The sequence below is a fragment of the Lathyrus oleraceus genome, chromosome 4 (assembly GCF_024323335.1).
Source record: "Lathyrus oleraceus cultivar Zhongwan6 chromosome 4, CAAS_Psat_ZW6_1.0, whole genome shotgun sequence".
NCBI lineage: Eukaryota > Viridiplantae > Streptophyta > Magnoliopsida > Fabales > Fabaceae > Lathyrus > Lathyrus oleraceus.
In genome coordinates, this window is record NC_066582.1 from 268,636,760 (window position 1) to 268,642,969 (window position 6,210).

The following is a 6,210-nucleotide window of genomic DNA, read 5'->3' on the forward strand; positions in this document are numbered from 1 at the left end:
AAAACAGAGAAGGTGTAATTCTTCCCCTGATAACTTTCGGGCCGGTAATTTCTTGTCTTATTATCCTCAATATTGTGTTGTGTTGTATGATATAACTTTCCTATAAAAATTATAAAAACTCTCGTAAGTCTCCGTAAACCTTAAATCATCAAGTTTTAAATAATTTTTCTTTTGAGTCATGCTTTGTAATAATCAAACCAATGTCAAATTCAAGAGATTCAAAAGCTCAAACAAACCATTTTTTTAAAAGTTTTTTTTTTAAAAAAATAACTCAAAATAGTTGTATAAATAAAAATTTGTTGAAATTCTTACTATTTATTGTAAATTAGTAAACACGGAAATGTATGAACAATTGCTTTCCAAGCATGGGTAAGCGATATTAATGCGATATGGAATGAGACGATTGATAAAAGATTTTTCTCACTAATCAAACACATATAAGCTTTCATATAATTCATAGCAAAATTTTAAAAGATCTAAGGATAATAAAATAAAAAAAGAACTCAATAGAGTACTATTTTTAATATAACAAATTGTAGGAATATCTAAACGCATAGGCATAAGATGACAGATGCAGAAAAAAAATGTCGATTCTATTCCAATTCCAATCACTGTGGGCAACGTACAACACTGAAAATTTAACATGAATTAGAAATTAAAATAGCAATTAAAATTTAACATAAAACAAAATTTCAGACAATACCAAATTGATTCGAAACCAACACCTTGTAAATTAATGATCATAGCTTGTATCAATCCCAAACAACATCATGAAAAAACCTAAAATAACATCTGTAAATTCTTAACACAAGCCTGGAAAACAAATTTTATAACAATATCAAAACAATAAAATCGTAACAGATTCAAAACAATTTTGAGTCAGGGCAATACACAACCGAGAAAGCGGAGTTGAAATAGAATCAAAACTCAAACTAACTTCAGACCAAAATCAATCGAATATCCTTAAAACAATTGAATATGCAATAAGAACCGAATCAAAGTTAAAGTCAAGACTTACCTCTGAACCTATGCCTCCGTGTCCATACACCACTGAAAAATCCCCTTCTTCGATCGCCACCCCACGCAAATCAAACTGGCAATGCCGTCACCATCATCCTACACCGCTGCCACCATCAAGGGTTAAAGATTCTATTTTGGTTTCTTCCATTTGAGAAGTTTTGTCGTTGTTATGTGTTGCCAAAACATAATCGATTGAGAGATAGATGGAATGTCAAGTTGAATCCGTAGAAAATAAACCCTTTAAAATTTTGAGAAGGGTACCGATTACTGAACCTGCACTCTTTCTTATTTTTCCTTTAAAATAGATTTTTTATTTTTATTATTTATTTCCTTTCCTTATTTTTATTTTCATTTTTATTTTGCTATTTCTTCTTTTCGGTTGTTACTCTTGTGTAAAAAAGAGAAGTCTAGCCTGGGATATGAGCTTGTTATTTAGAAGTTTTTAGAAGAATCAAATATATATAAAATATTAGGAAATCAATTTAATACTAATGTAAATCAATAAAAGAAAATCAAGATTGATCATGTTTTATTTTACTATTGAAAATACAAAGTGGATTTTTCTAATCCCTTTATTAATTATATTTTATTATAATATTTAGATCCAAATTAAAAATACTAAAAAAATACAATAAAGTATAATTGTGGATTAATTTTAGAATGATTAGGCGTATTGAAATTATGAATTAGTTTTTTAAATGAGTTAATATAAGTAATATAAGGAATAAAAAATATAGGGTTAAATATGGGATATTAATTAAATTGGGAAATAGGGTCAATTTTTGGGATAATTATGGGATAACTTAGGGATAGTATGAGATGGATTTATGATAATTTTTAGGATTTTAAATAAGGGATAAAAGTCATAAGGGATATGGACTTTGAGATTTATTAAAATAATTATAAATATGAATTATTTTCTTAAATCAAAATAATGAGATTTTTTACAAACAACTAAGGGATAAAATCAACTTCACTGATTTAAAACCGTAAGTCCTCTACCCTGGAGTATTGAGGCATTTTTCTAAAATAAATTATTTCTCCGCCCCCGATGCGTGAGATTTTTTAAGGGATAAAAAACAAAAACAAAAAAAATATTTTTTAAGAAGAACTACGGTACTCTGATCCTTCGCCTAATGCGAATGTACGTAGGTATAGAGTTGTAAACTCTAGCAAGTACGATTATAAAAAATCTTTTTGGGTCTCTCGTCTATTTAAATAAAATACCTTCTATAAGTATAATAATTAATTAATAGTCAATTATTAAATAAGCAAACACCTTAGAAACATACACTAGCCCTAGAATTATAGGAGGATCCTATTGAGTACAATGAAGGTAAGGGGGGGTCTAACACCTTCCCCTTACTTAACCGACTCCCGAACCTAGTCTCTCACCCTTAACTATTAGGTTTTAGCATTATTTCCCTGTTCCTTAGGAACGAATAAAGGATGATGGCGACTCTATCAGTTTTTTAGCCGTGACAGCTGGCGACTCTGCTGGGGACGTTCTTATACTTTCCCTAAAGAGAGTTCGTCCTAACCTTTGGTTTTTAGGGTTATGTGTTTTTTGTTTGCTTGTTTATTTTTTGTTTATTTATTTGCTTATTCTTTTTTATTTTCTATTTCTTTCATGTTTTTTTTATTATATGTTTCATTATATTGTCATCATGTGGAATGGATTGTTACATGTGTGAAGCAAAAACCTAAGCTCGAGAAAAAAAATAAGCTTAAGTAAGGGGTCGTCCTGTCTCAGACACCGGGGTTCTCATCCCGTAGGGTCTTTGATGACGATTCCGCCTAGAATAGATCAATTCAAAAGGGTTGTCATGAGAAGGCCAACAGTTCTTCATGATAAAACTTTGAGTTCGGTCCATGACTCTGGGGACCTCTTCTAGAACCCTTTTAACTTAGGGTGACCTTATGTTATCAACATGCAAGGGTCGTTACTAAGGTCTCGCCTAGATGAGATTTATCCCGAATGATTACCGTAGGAAGAATTGCTCATTCTCATGGTAAAACAAGGGTATAATCCACGACTCTAGGACTATTATCTTACCCTAAAGCTTTATATACTACAAGTGAGGGGATCGGGTAGTCTAAACTTAGAACTGACCTGTCATAAGAAGACCACCTTAGTTAGGTCATGCTTGAATATTACCTAACCAATCCTTAAACTCACATATGGGTTCCATTACCTGTCATTATCTCTATTTGTAGGGAACCTTCCTAGATAAGGTTTCCCTATGTATGTCATTATCCTAAACTTGTAAGGGTTTCCTTTTATCTGTTACTATCATAATGTGACACTTGCATTGCATCTAAAAAAAACTTTTAGCATACCTTAAAAAAAAACTTTTTTGCATACCTCATGCATTTCACGCATTTGCATGCATACTCATACATTTGCATATCCTTTGCGTTTTCACCCTTATCCAACTGTCAAGAGCTAAGAGGTTTCCCGATACTGACAAACAAACTCAAAGGATCTCAAGAAACTATATAGGGACTCAATAGGGGTAAGTACCATTAAAGAGAGAAGGTAACCCTTTTTAATATCAGTCATGGCTTACCTAGAGCCTCAAATACAACCCTGGATGGTGACCTCCGTGACAAAGTCTGCAACAATATCTACTTCAGCAGTAGGCTCATGCGTTTCATCAATCACGACAAAGGAAACTTGAAAGAAAATTGGATCATATACCAATGTCTCATGACTTACTCCAAAATACCCTAGTGGGACTACAACCTCATGACCCCCTCCTCGTCTATACCCTATAAGTCATGACGAGAATGCCCGATGTGAGCATAAAGTACAAGACTTACAGATGACTTGTAGATGTTTGATTGGCTGCATTTTATGTTAAAACACTAACTGGACTCTAATGTCTTGACTGATGTCATGACATGCTTTGGAGATGTTTGATTGGCTGCATTGTATGTTAGAACATCTAACTGTACTCTGATGTCTTGACTAATGTCATGACATACTTGAGTAGTATGCTGTAGGTTTAGCTAATACAGGATTTACTGAATGTCAAACTAGATGTTATGACATTCATTCCTGACAGCAGATACTGAGGTGTAGAACATGTGGTTGTCTGTTATAACTCAGTATTTAATTTCAGTCTGTTTATCAAGGGAATAACAGACCTGGCATAAGGTCTACTGTCTGAATGTCAAACTGGATGTTATGACATTCATCATTGACAGCATATACTGAATAATAGGCAGGTTGGTTTTCTGCTACAGTTCAGTATGTATCTCAGTCTGTTCTTCAGGAGGATAACAAACCATGGCATAAGGCTCTATGTGTAAATGTCAAATTGGATGTTTTGACATTTATTAATGTAAGTTGATACTGAAGTATGGACTGGTTGGTCCTTTACAGTACAACATTTTGTACAGTCTGTTTTCAGGAGAATAATAGACTTAGCATATGGTCTATGCTTTGGACGTCAAACTGAATGTTGTGACATTCATTCCTGACAGCATATGCTAAATTGTAGGTTGGTTAGTTTTTCTGTTTCAGCATTTTTCTCAGGCTATTCTTCAGGAATCTAACAGCTGAGCTAAAATCCAGGAAACTAACAACTGAGCTACAATTAATGAACCTAACAAATAGCCTATTTGTTAGTACCCTAATATGTGGAAATTAGGTTAACTTGCTTGACCTTAATTTCAGGAAATACAAGTACAAGGCCCAAGTGCTGCAATATAAAAGGATGGCAATCCTTCATTCAGAACTCGGGGATTTTAGGCGTGAAGATTTTATTGTTCCATCATACTTCACTACTGTATTTTTGTGTGTGTCTTGTATTAGGTGTATCTTGTGAGCCAAGCAATTATCACCTAGATGATTGCATTGTACTAGGGTGTTCATTGAGTTGTAAGTGTTGTGTCACTCTAAGCTTTTAAGCGTGAGTGTTGTGTATCTTGATTAAAGCTGTTAGGCACAACCAAGAGTTGTTTGAAGTGTGACTTCACTATAAACTTTAATATAATTAAAGGTTGTAATCACTGAGGTGATTGAGGGGGAGTGAGTAGGAACTCTGATCTTAGTGTAAGATTGAAATTGCATTGGGTAGGTATTAAGTGATAGGGTTAAACAGTTGGTTTAAGGTCTGAATTAATACTACTAATAGTGGATTTCCTCCCTGGCTTGGTAGCCCCCAGACGTAGGTGTGTGTGACACCGAACTGGGTAAACAATTCCTTGTGTTTTTACTGCACTTACTTTTTAAGTTCTGCATAATACTTGTCTGCCCAGAATTGGATGTCATAACATCCCGTGTGACATCGAAAGTCTGTTAACTAGAATTTCAATTGGCATCAGAGCAGGCACCCTGCCTGTTAATTTTTGGGTGAGATCTAGGGAAGTTACTTTCTAGTACCATGGACAAGGATGTAGGATACTCAAATAGACCACCCATGCTGGATGGCTCTAACTATGATGACTGGAAGCCTCGTATGATAGCCTTCTTGAGGTCTCTAGATAGCAAAGTCTGGAGAGTTATCAACAAAGGATGGGAATATCCAACGAAGATAGGGAAAGATGGAATCACTATGCAAATTCCAGAAGAAGAGTGGGACAAGGAGCAAGAGGCTTTAGCCCTTGGAAACTCTAAGGCCTTGAATGCACTATTCAATGGAATAAGTAAGAACATCTTCAGATTGGTGCATCACTGTGAGCTGGCTAAAGAAGTTTGGGATACCCTCAAGATAACTCATGAAGGTACCTCCAAGGTGAGGATGTCTAAACTTCAGATGCTGACCACCAAGTTTGAAAATCTGAGGATGAAAGAGGATGAGACTATTCATGACTTTCACATGAATATTCTTGAAATTGCCAACACTTCTGGTGGCTTAGGTGAGAAAATGGCTGAAGAGAAACTTGTAAGAAAGATTCTCAGGTCATTACCTAAGAGATTTGCCATGAAGGTCACTGCTATAGAAGAGGCTCAGAATATCTGCAATATGAAGGTGGATGAGCTTATTAGTTCTCTCCAAACTTTTGAAATGGGCTTGTGTGAGAATGTTGAAAAGAAGAACAAAAGCGTAGCTTTTGTATCAAATACTGGAGAGGATTCAGAAGCAGGAAGTACTGGTGGTGATGAAAGCATATCAGAAGCCATAACCATACTTTGGAGACAGTTCAACAAGTTCGTAAAGAAGATTGATCAAAGAGGTAGAC